At 37.1% G+C, this 15132-nt stretch overlaps 1 protein-coding gene across 2 annotated transcripts in view; it reads left to right on the top strand.

Moving 5' to 3' along the window:
- Positions 1-15132, top strand: part of DCBLD2 (discoidin, CUB and LCCL domain containing 2) — an 80314-nt gene that overhangs the window by 37420 nt on the left and 27762 nt on the right. The gene's annotated exons all lie outside the window — the stretch shown is intronic.

Here is a 15132-nt window from a genome sequence, read left to right as displayed (position 1 = left end):
TGGAACAGAGTGGGAAAGCTAATAAAATTGCTCTGAGAGAGTGAGAAAGAAGACTCATTTGGATGAATAATGGAAAGGAAAAAACTGGAAACATTACACTAAATGAACAGTATTTCCCACCGAACCAGGGCAAGCAAGGCTGCATGGTGTTGGAGGAGGAGCACTCCTGCCTCTGCCACGTGCTCGCCAGGTGCTTGCTGGCCAGTCATTTCACTTCCTGTAACTTCCGTGCGTTGGTGACAAGGACTAACTCTAATACACATGTAGTATCTGTAAGCACATGACACAGTAGGATCAAAACAAATGTTAGTTTTCCCCTTTCACCACTGTACACACACACACACACATACTCATTCCCCACCATCAGGAGAGTAAGATAAAAAAGATTAAAAAAAAAGATTAAAAAAAAAACAACAGTAGATTCTCGTCCTTTCAGTTTTATTTCTTGGAAGTCTTGAGTTAATAGGTAAGAGGATAGAAAATGTACAATCCATTTGTTTCTTATTCTTCTTGAGTTTTCTCCGCTCGGTATCAGTTTAAATTGTTACTTTTTTTCTTCTTTATACTTTCACCTTTCTCTGTTATTTATTGAGTTGAAGGTTTCTTTTTTTAAAAGATTTATTTGAGAGAGTGCGTGCACACTTGCACACATACAAGTAGGGGGAGGGGCAGAGGGAGAAGGAGAGAGAGAGAGAATCCTCAGGCAGGCTCCCCGGTTAGTGTGAAGCCCGACATGGAGCTGGATCCCTGGACCTCGATCGAGACCATGACCTGAGCCGAAATCCAGAGTCAGCTGCTTAACCAACTGAGCCACTCAAGTGCCCCTTGTTAAGATTTCTTGAAAATAAATATCCCCTCATTTAAAAAAAAAATTTCTTTTACATTGGGTATTTAAATTATGGAGCTTTTTATTCTACAGAAATCTAAATGTCCTGTATTAAAGTTTAAGAGTTGACAGCGATCTCGGATAACAGAATCAGTATGTTGTAGACTTACATATGTCTGCCAAATTTCAAATGGTTATGTCACTATTTTAGATGAATCTTAGATGCCAAAGTTTTTTGAAATATCTGCCATAATCAGGAACTTCTTCATAGGAAGGGCATAATCATAGGAAATCCTCATTTCATAGGTCTCTCCTGAGTTTTTACTTATATTTCTGCATATCCTTGCCTCTATGAAGCATTTGTTTTATTTGAAGTTATAAGTGAATTGGCTAAATCCAAGAGAACCCGGGTTGAATTTCTTACCATTTCTTCTTGGGTGGCCTTTCAGACATGATTTCTTTTAATGACTCATTCATTTGAATGCTGATTGGCTTTGGTTGAGAGCCTCAGTTTGTTTCCATCCAGGAAACTTTGCTGCCACACTGAATTCTATGAATATTTTGAAGGAACATCACTACATGTCCCCAGCTTAGCAACCTATTTGGAAATTTAGAGTATTTGGGAATGAAAAGATTGTGAAAAATTTTGCTTCAACAGCTTCTTCATTTGTTAAACTCTCACAAACACTTGTTAATGTTATACTATGTATTGTTGATGGAGTCATGATTTTGTGTGAGGTAGACTAATTTTCATGCCTTTATGCAAGAGCACATAGCAAGATTATATTTCCTTCACTGCCTTATGTCCTGCAATATGCCTGGCACTGGGAAAACAGCAGTAAATAAGATACAATTATGTCTTCATGGAGCTTACAGTACAGGGTTGGGAAAAGGTTTCAAACACATGGTAGCTCAGCTGCAGTTATGGTAAGTATGATAAAGGGAAAGTTCCAACAATAGGAGGCCAGAAGAGTGGGAGGAGTGGGAGATTGATAAAGAGCCTAACTCTTCCAAGGAAGTCCCTTTTAAGTGGGGGAACCGAAGGATTTATTGGGAAGTTCTAGACAGACAAGGAAGAAAAACATTCTAGGGAAGAAAATGAGATGCAAAGACCCTGTGGTGGGAAGGAGCTTTGGAGGTGCCAGAAAAGAAGCTGGCACAGCTAAGGTGGAACTGAGTGTGTGGTGAGGAGGTCATGTTATTCAGGGCCTTGTAGAAAATGTCAGGGTTGGAGCTTATTCCTAAGAGAGCGTGGAAGCTGTTAGAGCTGAGTAGTGATCTGACTGGATTTGTGTTTTTGTTTATTTTTACGATCTTCCCTGCTCTGTGAAGAGTGTGTTGAAGACAGGCAGGAATAATAGTAGGTAGTCCAATGAAGAGGCTATTGGAGGATATTGAGTCAGAAATGATTGAATTAAGAGGTCTTGTTATAAATGTAACTCTAGAATTAAGCCAGATCCTAATTCTTTTTAAAGACTTGAGAAACAGACATATCTACTACAAGATAACATTTCAAAGAATTAGAATTCTTCCTACATGAGTTTCAGTTACAGTAAGAGGCTTTGGACACAAAGAAGCCCTCTTGTATGAATCGGAACTCCTTTAATACCCAGGTTGTGCCTAGGGCACTTTACCTGGTGTCCTCTTCACTTTTCTGTCCAGTCTTCATAACTTGCATGGTTTTATTCCTCTCAGTTAGTTTTAATGGTCTTTGAGCAGTAGTATCCAGTCTTTTCCATTACCAGTTATCTCTTTTAATTTTTACCTATAAATCTCAATTTTAAAAGATGATATCTGCCAGTGAAAAGTTTTTGTTTCCCCATTGGGTAGCAAGGAAAGACAAATTAAAACAACTATTAACATGTGCAATAATTATTAGAGGACTGGTTTTTTTACTCTGAATTGGTATAATTACATCAAATTCCAACTAGACTTTCTGAAATTGAAATTATTTTATAGATTTATTTGTTTATTTTTTAAATATATTTATTTTAAATTCAATTAACATATAGTGTATTATTAGTTTCAGAGGTAGAGGCCAGTGATTCATCAGTCTTACATAATACCCAGAGCTCATTACATCATGTGCCCTCCTTAATGTCCGTCACCCAGTTACCCCATCCCCAACCTCCCTCCCCTTAGTTTGTTTCCTATGCTTAAGAGTCTCTTATGGTTTGCCTCCCTTTCTGATTTTGTTTGGTTTTATTTTTCCCTGCCTTCCTCTATAGTCCTCTGTTTTGTTTCTTATATTCCACATATGAGTCAGATCATATAATTTTCTTTCTCTGATTGACTTATTTCACTTAGCATAATACCCTCTAGTTCCATCCACATCATTTCAAATGGCAATATTTAATTTTTTGAGGGCTGAGTAATAGTCCGTTGTACATATATGCCACATCTTCTTTATCCATTCATCTGTTGATGGACTTCTGGGCTCTTTCCATAGTTTGGCTACAGTGGACATTTCTGCTATAAACATTGGGGTGCAGGTGCCCCTTCGGATCACTACATTTGTATCTTTGGGGCAGATACATAGTAGTACAATTGTTGGGTCATAAGGTAGCTCTATTTTCAACTTTTTGAGGAATGTCCAAACTGTTTTTCAGCGTGGCTGCACCAGTTTGCATTCCCACCAACAGGGTAAGAGGGTTCCCCTTTCTCCACATCCTCGCCAACATCTGTCATTTCCTAACTTGTCAATTTTAGCCAGTTTGACTAGTGTGAGGTGGTATCTCGTTGTGGTTTTGATTTGTATATTCCTGATGCCAAGTGATGTTGAATATTTTTTTCATGTGTCTTTTGGCCCTCTGTATGTTTTCTTTGGACAAATGTCTGTTCATGTCTTTACACTTCTTGATTGATTATTTGTTTTTGGGGTGTTAAATTTGAGAAGTTCTTTATAGATATTGGATACTAGCCCTTTATCTGATAAGACATTTGCAGATATCTTCTCCCATTCTGTTGGTTGTCTTTTGGTTTTGTCAGCTGTTTCCTTTGCTGTGCAAAAGCTTTTTATCTTGATGAAGTTCCAACAGTCCATTTTGCCTTTGTCTAACAAGAAGTTGCTGTGGCCAAATTCATAGAAGTTGCTGCCTGTGTTGTCCTCTAGGATTTTAATGGATTCCTGTCTCTGATTTAGGTCTTTCAATCATTTTGAGTCTCTTTTTCTGTATGGTGTCAGAAAATGGTCCAGTTTCATTCTTCTGCGTGTGGCTTTTCCCACGCTGCGTCCAATTTTCCCGACACCATTTGTTGAAGAGACTGTCTTTTTTCTGTTGGATATTCTTTCCTGCTTTGTTGAAGATTAGTTGACCATGGAGTTCAGGGTCCATTTCTGGGTTTTTATTCTGTTCCATTGATCTATGTGTCTGTTTTTGTGCCAGTATCATACTGTCTTGATGATTGCAACTTTGTAATAGAGCTTGAAGTCCAGAATTGTGATGCCACCAGCTTTGGTTTTCTTTCTCAACATTCCTTTGGGTATTTGGGGTCTTTCCTGGTTCCATACAGATTTTAGGATTATTTGTTCCAGCTCTGTGAAAAAAGTTGATGGTATTTTGATAAGGATTGCATTGAATGTATAGATTGCTCTAAGTAGCATAGACATTTTAACAATATTTGTTCTTCCACCCATGAGCATGGAACGTTTTTCCATTTCTTTGTGTCTTCCTCAATTTCTTTCATGAGTGTTCTGTAATTTTCTGAGTACAGATCCTTTGCCTCTTTGGTTAGGTTTATTCCTCTTTGGTTAGGTATTTTATGGTTTTGGATGCAATTGTAAATGGAATCAACGCCTTAATGTCTTTCTTTTTTAGTGTATAGAAATGCAGCAGATTTCTGTGCATTGATTTTATATCCTGCCATTTTGCTGAATTCCTGTATGAGTTCTAGCAACTTGGGCGTGGAATCTTTTGGGTTATTCACATAGAGTCTCATGTCATCTGTGAAGAGTGAGAGTTTGACTTATTCTTTGCCAATTCGGATGCCTTTTATTTCTTTTTGTTGTCTGATTGCTGAGGCTAGGATTTCTAGGACTGTGTTGAACAACAGTGGTTATAGTGCACATCTCTGTCATGTTCCTGACCTTAGGGGAAAAGCTCTTTTTTTTTTCCCCATTGAGAATGATATTTGCTGTGGGCTTTTCATAGATGGCTTTTATGATATTGAAGTATGTGCCCTCTATCCCTACACGGTAAAGAGTTTTAATCAAGAAAGGGGTCCCTGGATGTATCAGTCAGTTAAGCATCTGTCTTTGGCTCAGGTCATGATCCCAGGGTCCTGGGATCAAGCCCCACATTGGGCTCCCTGATCATCGGGGAGCCTGCTTCTCCCTCTCCCCCACCCTGCTCATGTTCTCTCTCACTCGCTCTGCTTTCTCTCTCTCTCTCTCTCTCTCTCAAATAAATAATTTTTTTAAAAAGGGAGTAGGAGAACTTAGTTTTGTCTGGTCTCAGGAATTCACCTGGATTGCTGTCAGATCATTCTGAACTCCTGTGAACTCAACCTGAGATCTAAGAAAAGAATTGCTGCAATTCTCAAATAGAAAAGTGACCACTTTGTGCAAGAATGACAAGATGGAGAAACTCACCTCAAAAAAGAGAACGAAAGGCAGTACTGACTGCCAGGGACCTAATCAGTATGGATGTAAGTAAGATGTCAGAACTGGAGTTTAGAGTAACAATTATAAAGATACTAGCTGGGCTTGACAAAAACATAGAAGACACTAGAGAATCCCTTTCTGGAGAAATAAAAGAACTAAAATCCAATCAAGTTGCAATCAAAAAGGATATTAATGAGGTACAATAAAAATGGCTGTAACTGCTAGGATAAATGAAGCAGAAAAGAGAATTAGTGATATAGGAGACAAAATATTGGAGAATAAAGAAGCTGAGAAAGAGATAAACAACTACTGGATCATGAGGGGAGAATTTGAGAGATAAGTGATACCTTAAAGCAAAACAAGATTAGAATAATTGGGATCCCAGAAGAAGAGGAAAGAGAGAAAGATGGAGGGGGAAGAAGGTATATTGGAGCATATTATAGCAGAGAACTTCCCTAATCTGGGGAAGGAAACAGGCATTCAAGGCCAGAAGGCACAGAGAACCCCCCTCAAAATCAATAAAAATAGGTCAACACCAAGACGTAGTAGTGAAGCTTGCAAATCTCAGAGAAAAAGAGAAAATCCTGAAAGCAGCTCAGGACAAGAGGTCTGTGATCTACAAGGGTAGAAATATTAGATTGGCAGCAGACCTATCCACAGAACCTGGCAGGCCAGAAAGGACAGGCATGATATATTCAGGGTGCTAAATGAGACAAATAGGCAGCCAAGAATACTTTATCCATCAAGTCTGTCATTCACAATAGAAGTAGAGATAAAAAGCTTCCAGAACAAATGGAAACTAAAAAAATTCACGATCGATAAACCAGCCCTGCAAGAAATATTAAAGGGAATCCCTTAAGTGAAGAGAGAGCCTAAAAGTTAACATAGACCAGAAAGGAACAGAGAATGTATAGAAACAGAGACTTTACAGGCAATGCAGTGGCACTAAGATCATGTCTTTCAGTAGTTATTCTGAATGTAAATGGGCTAAATGCCCAAATCAAAAGACACAGGGTATCAAATTGGATAAAAAAGCAAGACCCGTCGATAAGCTTCAGGAGACTCTTTTTAGACCCAAAGATACCTCCAGGTTGAATGTGAGGGAGTGTAAAACCATTTATCATGCTAATGGATATCAGAAGAAAGCTGGGGTAGCAATCCTTATATCAGACAAATTAGATTTTGAACGAAAAAGAGATGAGGAAGGACACTATGTGATAATTAAACGGTCTACCCAACAAGATCTAACAATTTTAAGTATTCATGTCCCTGACCAGGGAGCAGCCAATTAGATAACCCAATTAATAACAAAATGAAAGAAACACATTGATAATAATAATAGTAGGGGACTTTAACATTCCACTCAGTGCAATGGACAAATCATCGAAGCAGATCACAACAAGGAAACAAGGGCTTTGAATGACACCCTGGACCAGATGGACTTCGCAGATAGAGCATTCTGTCCTAAAGCAACAGAATACACATTCTTCTCGAGTGCACATGGAATATTCTCCAGAATAGATCACTTCCTGGGTCACAAATCAGGTCTCAACCAATACCAAAACATTGGGATCATTTCCTGCATATTTTCAGACCACACTGCTTTGAAATTTGAACTTAATCACAAGAGGAAGTTTGGAAAGATCTCAAAAACATGGAGGTTAAAGAGCATCCTACTAAAAATGAATGAGTCAACCAGGAAATTAAAGAAGAATGAAAAAAATTCATGGAGACAAATGAAAATGAAAACTGTTCAAACCCTTTGAGATGCATCAAAAATGGTCCTAAGAGGAAAGTATATAGCAATACAAGCCTTTCTCAAGGAACCAGAAAGGTCTCAAATACTCAACCTAACCCTACACCTAACAGAGCTGGAGAAAGAACAGCAAATAAAGTCTAAACCCAGCAGGAGAAAAGAATATAAAGATCAGAGCAGAAATCAATGAAATAGAAACCAAAAGAACAGTAGAACAGACCAACGAAATCAGGAGCTGGTTCTTTGAAAGAATTAATAAGATTGATAAGCCCCTTGCCAGACTTATCAAAAAGAAAAGGAAAAGAACCCAAATGAATAAAATCATGAAAAGAAAGAGGACAGATCACAGCCAACACCGAAGAAATACAAATCATTGTAAGAACATAAGTAACTATGTGCCAACAAATTAGGCAATCTGGAAGAAATGGATGCATTCCTAGAAATGTTAAACTACCAAAACTGAAACAGGAAGAAATAGGAAACCCTAACAGACCCATAACCAGCAAGGAAATTGAAGCAGTAATCAAAAACCTCCCAGCAAACAAGAGTCCAGGGCCAGGTGGCTTCCCAAGGGATTCTACCAAACATTTGAAGAATAATATTTATTTTTCTTAAGCTGTTTCAAAAGATAGAAATGGAAGAAAAACCTCCAAACTCTTTCTATGAGGCCAACATTACCTTGATCCTAAAACCAGACAAAGACCCCACCAAAAAGAATAATAGACCAATATCCCTCATGAACGTGGATGCAAAAATTCTCACCAAGATACTAGCTAATAGAATCCAACAGTACATTAAAAGGATTATTCACCATGACCAAGTGGGATTTATTCCTGGGCTGTATGTGTGGTTCAACATCTGCAAATCAATTCATGTGATACACTACATAAATTAGAGAAATGAGAAGAGCCATATGATCTTCTCAATAGATGCAGAAACAGCATTTGACAAAATACAGCATCCTTTCTTGAAATTGAAATTTTTATTTGAAAATTGAAAAACTTTGTAGACTCTAGAGACGTCCAAACATCCTATTAGCAACCTCTGGTGAGAAGGTCTATTGAGAGGAACTCCTAAGTTACTGCTGGTCTTAATGAGAGAAGCAAAACCAGTTACCCAGAGGTACAAAGTCAGTAAGATCTTTTTATCTAATAGAGTAATAAAGGAGACTGACATTTTCATTCTAAAATATAAAATTAAAAACATTTACTGCTGGACTTGAAAAATAAAATAAATTTTATAGGCGAGTGGTCCAAATAGCTGGTTTTGAATCTGTTCAACATTAGCCAGTTTCTAGGGAAAACACAACATTTGTAGGATGACTCTGGGCAATGATGTTTATGTTATTTCAGTTTAGAACAATGAGCTCAGGAGACATATCTATATTTACATTGAAAGCTTCAAGTCCTTTAAGGCAGCCTCTATTTGTTATGTGCCATAAATTGGTGGGAGTGGATGTACGCATCTTAGTGTACATGTGCAGCTGAGAAGTGATAGTCGATACTTCTTTTGGAGAACTTGACATTATCACTTAAAAGTATGTTAAACCTCGGGGCACCTGGGTGGCACAGCAGTTAAGCATCTGCCTTGGCTCAGGGCGTGATCCCAGCGTTATGGGATCGAGCCCTATATCAGGCTCTTCCGCTATGAGCCTGCTTCTTCTCTCCCACTCCCCCTGCTTGTGTTCCCTTTCTCCCTGGCTGTCTCTATCTCTGTCGAATAAATAAATAAAATCTTTAAAAAAAAAAAAAGTATGTTAAACCTTGGGGCGCCTGGGTGGTGCAGTCGTTAAGCGTCTGCCTTCGGCTCAGGGCGTGATCCTGGCATTCCGGGATCGGGTCCCACATCGGGCTCCTCCGCTAGGAGCCTGCTTCTTCCTCTCCCTCTCCCCCTGCTTGTGTTCCCTCTCTCACTGGCTGTCTCTCTGTCACATAAATAAATAAAATCTTTTTAAAAAAATATGTTAAACCTCTTTATTTCGGTTTTTACCAGTCTGGAATTTTGTAGTGGTCATACATTTGTATGTTTGTGTTTTTTTGTAGAAAAAAATAGTAAATAGTTTAAAATTTCATGTGAAATAAAATGAGCCAATGTAGGTATTAATGAACTTTCTAATTGGAATTCAGAACACTTGTTTATTCATTGTCTGCTGACCCCTTAGAATCTGAGAACCACCTGCTTACGATTTATGAACCGCTAAGCCTGGGAAATATTCCCAATTGACAGAATTATTGTTGCTATATGTTAGGTTATTTTTTTTTTATTATCATTATTACTATGTTCAGTTAGCCAACATATAGTACATCATTAGTTTTTGTTGTAGAAAGGAAACAGCAACCAACAGAATGGGAGAAAATATTTGCAAATGACATTACAGATAAAGGGCTGGTATCTAAGATCTGTAAAGAACTTCTCAAACTCAACACCCAAAAAACATATAATCCAGTCAAGAAATGGGCAGAAGACATGAACAGATACTTCTCCAAAGAAGACATAAACATGGCTAACAGAAATGAACAAATGTTCAACATCGCTAGCTATCTGGGAAGTACAAATAAAAACCACAATGAGATACCACGTTACACCAGTTAGAATGGCTAAAATTAACAAGTCAGGAAACAACAGATGTTGGCAAGGATGCAGAGAAAGGGAAACCCTCTTACACTCTTGGTGAGAATGCAAGCTGGTACAACCACTCTGAAAAACAGTATGGAGGTCCCGCAAGACATTAAAAATAGAGCTACCCTATGATCCAGCAATTGCATTACTGGGTATTTACCCCAAAGATACAGATGTAGTGAAAAGAAGGGGCACATGCACCCCAATGTTCATAGCAATGTCCACAATAGCCAAACTATTTTAGGTTATTTTTAGAATTAACACCAACAGTTTAAAAGTTTTCTGATTGCCACCTTCTTTAACGACATTTTTTTGGCGAATATTTTCCATTTTTTCCATCTTACGTTAGATTAAATCAACTTGTAGATGAAACAGGTCAGAATATAGAACTACTTTCTAATAGAGTCCAGATTTCTGTAACTCGTTGTTTTGGTTTTTTGTTTTGTTTTGTTGTTATTTTTCATGGGATGCTTTTGGTTTTAAAAATAGAGCATGAGTTACTTAAGATTGTTTGCTACCTTAATTATACAGTAATTTTATAGAAATCTTTGTTTTGAGTACTACAGTTAGCTAGGTTTCTATTTTTAGCGTTTCTACTGTGTTCCTAATTTTTGTTGTTGTAGCTGGCAAACATTTTAAAACTCTTGAACTATTAAGTAAGATTTTATTAATGAAGTCTCTGTTTATATGCATATTTTTAGATTTATCTTTATTTACACACAAGTGAATATTACGTTTGTGTGTATAATATACATACAGAAATAATAATCTGGTTTTTTGGTGTCAATTTGTAGAAGAAAGGTGCTAACCAATGAAATGTTAACAATTTAGCAGAGAAAGAGCACTTAAGAACAATCTGTTAAGAGAGTGTTAACACAAAGAGGCAAATAGAATTTATTGCAAGTGGCAGATAACCTGAAGGGCCTTGATGATTTTAGTGTTTTGTGTGTGTTTCATTTTTTTTTAGTGAGTTAGGAATGCTGTGAGGGGACTGAGTTCGTGTTTGTGTGGTGTCTTTACGTTATCCAGTGACATTCTTTCACTGCTGCTTTTACTGATGTATTCATTAGTGCCCTAGGTACTGTGTAGGTCACAGAAGAATTTTAATGTTTTATAATCTTTTATTCTTAATATCTTAATATTCTTAATAATTAAGTTATTCTTAATATCTTATATATTTATATAAAATCTAGATTTTAATGTCTTATAATGATTGTTAATCTTGTATTTGTTTTTTAATGCACATATACAAAAACTTAGGTATGAAGAGGGTTTGATTCGCCATATGTACCCTATAGCCTGACTACATTGTTTATTAAGCAACTGAGTCATGCCTGCATCATCTATAAAAAAAAAAATCGACTGTTTTCACCTGAGCTCCTACTATAGACTCAGCTTCCATAGATGATGATGTAATATTTCTAAGAGAAACATAAGATTTGATCTCTACTTTCAGTATGTAAAAAGAGAGAAGATATAAAATGCCTCCTATAGTATCTGCCACTGAGTAAATGTTATTTAACTCTTAATCACAATAAATTATGTTCTATTACATATGTAAATTTCCTTCAGTAAATGACAGATGGTACAAATTAATACCAGGTTCCTATTATGGAAACAAGGAATTATGCCCAAGGTCACATGCTAATATTGGCTGGAGCAACAAGATGAGTCTTGTCCTGCATCCTGTGGCACTTGAACAAAGTAGCAATCACACAGTTACAGTGCAAGGTTGCTGACAAAGTGTGAATTAGGAAGCTGTGATTTCATATTCCTTCAGGCTCTGGGAAATGTGTTACTTAAAGAATATTAGAGCAAATAAAGGGGAAGAATATGCATCGTCTTCATTTATTTTTTTCTTTGGAGTAAATAAATATGGTAACTTATTATAGTACTTTATGCTTTCTTAAATTAGAATAAATATAGGCACTCAGGCTTCCTTTCCTTTAGAAATAAGTGGCTTCAACTGGACACAAATCACACCCAGCAGTTAATATAGTTGGTGATAACACTGCTGAGAGTTTTTTCAGTTCATTCAGTAACACAAAACAGAGTATTAATTGGGGGGAAAATCTAAATCTATTTCATAATTGTACAGTCTCAGAAATAGCCAGTGCTGTCAATCAAAACTATTTTTGCAGTTATAAACAATAGGCTATTTTTTTTTAAAGAGTTTATTTATTTATTTGACAGAGAGAGACAGCCAGCGAGAGAGGGAACACAGGCAGGGGGAGTGGGAGAGGAAGAAGCAGGCTCCCATCGGAGGAGCCTGATGTGGGGCTCGATCCCAGAACGCTGGGATCATGCCCTGAGCCGAAGGCAGATGCTTAACAACTGAGCCACCCAGGTGCCCCACCAATAGGCTATTTTTTAATTGATTTGTGAACTTATAAAATATTTATCATATTTCTGAGATATTATGTGTTAACGTTAGATGTGTTTAAATAAATATTTCATAGGGCAGTTATAGTTCCTCAGCCTATGCAGTTATTAGGTATTGGAAAAATGTTTAATTGTACTTAAATTTTAAGAAAAATTTATGCATTGGATATAAATTATGGCTGATAGTAATATTACTAAGTTGGGAGCTATCTTAGACTATCTGATGTTGGTGTTTTCATTAAGAAAACCTTGAAATCTTTCATCCTGTTGTTGACTGTTGGCTTGCCTTTGTTTTTGTATTTTCTAATATTCTTCATCACAATGACATTATTCTGCCTTCACAACCCCACCTGAGGCCTGCCTCCTCTAGAAAGTCTTCTAGGGTTAAGGAAGGCAGCAGATATTAGGGAGGCTCTTAGAGAAATTATGATTACACTCATTTTGGGTTAGACTGCCCTGCTAAGACTAGAGAAGAAGCTGCACTATAGATGCTGCTTGTCCTTCAGTGTGCACAAGGAAGAGACTAGAACGCCAGTCAGCTTCAGCAGAACCCCTGAAGGCATTCTGCGTCCTAGTGTGGCCATTCTCTATGGCCCGGAGCACCCCAGTGAAGTATACTGTATGTTTAGTGTTTTGTGTAGTAATATATATGTTATAAATATTATTTTTTAATGTATAATATTTGATTCATTTTTTTAAAAATACCATGCAGAAGCTCTTAGTTGAGAAGGGAGTAAATTATATACTGCCTTGCACTTTGAACATATCACTGATTTTCTGGCATTACAGGACATCTTACAGTGGGTCCAGCGTGACAATTGAGTTGACAATGAGTACTTTATCATTATTTATTGTTATAATCACTGCCTAAGCACTTTACATATAATAAGTTCATCTTTTAATTTGCTGGGCCAGAAACCTTAGCCACTTCTCAGAGTCTGTGTTCACATGTATCAGCCTCTGACTACATCTCAACACCGCCACTACTGCCACTCCCATGCAAGGCACCGTCTATTCTGACCTCAGTTATGGCAAGAGATTTTTTTGCTGACCTTTCTTTCTGTCCTTTCTCCCCTTCAGCCTACTCAACCTAGTGGTATGATCCTATTAAAATGAAGTTCTCACCTCTCTTTGTTCAATGTCTTTACCTACAGGACCCTGTAGGATATGGCTTCTCTTTCCTTGTCTGACTTCATCTCTTCATTTTCTTTCCTTTGCTCGCTCTGGCAGCAGACATACTAAGTGTGCTCCCTCTGCCTATTCTGTGTTATCCACACACTCATACCTCACTCCCTCACCTATTTTAGAGTTTTATTCACCTGCCACCTTCTCAGTAAGGTCTGCCCTGACCATATTACTTAAAATGCAATCCCTTAGCTTTTCCTCCATGCCTTTCCTTATTTTTTTCTAATGTGTTTATCACCTGCTAACACTATGTCTATTCCTTGTTCATACTGTCTATTTTCTCTTATCCCCCACACAGGTTATACTTCGTATGTGCAGAGATTTTTGTTTGAGTGTTATTTACTTTATCTCTACTTACTAAATATTTGTTGAGTGAATGAATGAACAAATAAACAAGTGGACGGCCCATCCCGGCTCCTTTTCTAGGCTTTATTTCATCCCTCAGTGCACATGTGCTCTATATAAAGGAAAATTGTTACTACTTTTTTGATAGCTTCTTTTTCTTCATTTTAAAGTTTTTATTAGTTTTATTATACCGTACATTTCACCTATTCAAAATATGCAGTTCATTGATTTTCAGTATATTCACAGTTGTGCAGTCATCACCATAGTCAATTTTAGAACATTTTCATCACCCCAAAAGAGGCTCCATGGTCACTAGTGGTCATTCCCCATTCTCTACCCACTAACCCTCTCCCTTTCTAGTCCTAGGTAACCGCTAGTCTACTCTTTTTCTCTTTAGATTTACCTATTTTGGATATTTCATATAAAACGGAGCCATACAGTGTGTGGTCTTTCATGGCTGGCTGCTTTGACTTAGCATATTTTCAGAGGTCATGTTGTAGCATGTATGAGTACTTCATTCTTTTTTGTGGCTGAGTAATATTCCATTGTATGGATATACCACATTGATCCATTCATCAGTTGATAAACATTTGTCTACAAGTGTTTGTATGGACATATAACAATTTTTCTTGAGTATATTCTTATAATGGAATTGCTAGGTTATATGGTATCTCTGTGTTTACCATTTTTTAAGAAACTGCTAAACTGTTTTCTAAAGCAGCTACACCATTTAAAAATCCCTCAAGAAGTGCATGTGGGTTCCAATTTCTCCACGTCCTTGTCAACATGTTACTATCTGTCCTTTGGATTCTAGACATCCCAGTGGGTATAACGTGTTATCTCACCGTAATTTGCATTTCCCTGATAGTTAATGATGTTCAGCATCTTTTCATGTGCTTATTGGCCATTTGTATGTCTCATTTGGAGTAGTCTGTAGAGATCCTTTGCTCATTTTTAAATTGGGTTGTCTTTTTAAAATCAAGTTGGAATAATTTTTTATTCTGGGTACTAGATCCTTATCAGATTATATGACTTGTAAATATTTTCTCCCATTGTGTGGATTATCTTCCTCTTTCATGGTAGCATTCTTTGAAGCACAGAAGTTTTTAATTTTGATGAAATTCAACTTGCGTATTTTTATGTGGTTATGTATGTTTTTGGTATCATGGCTAAGAAAACATTGCTTAATCCAAGGTCAAGATTTACACTTACAGTTCTTCTAAGAGTGTTATAGTTTTGGCTCTTAAACTTAGATCCCCTTTAATTTTTATGGGATCTGAGGTAGGGGTCCAGTTTCATTCTTCTGCATGTGGTTATTCTCTTGTCCTAGCACCATTTGTTAAAAAGACCATTCTTCCTCCCCACTAAATTGTTTTAGCATCCTTATCAAAATCAGTTGACTTTAAATTTAGAATT

This window comes from Ailuropoda melanoleuca, chromosome 1 (genome assembly GCF_002007445.2).
Source record: "Ailuropoda melanoleuca isolate Jingjing chromosome 1, ASM200744v2, whole genome shotgun sequence".
Classification (NCBI taxonomy): domain Eukaryota; kingdom Metazoa; phylum Chordata; class Mammalia; order Carnivora; family Ursidae; genus Ailuropoda; species Ailuropoda melanoleuca.
This window is presented reverse-complemented; position numbering and strand designations above follow the sequence as displayed.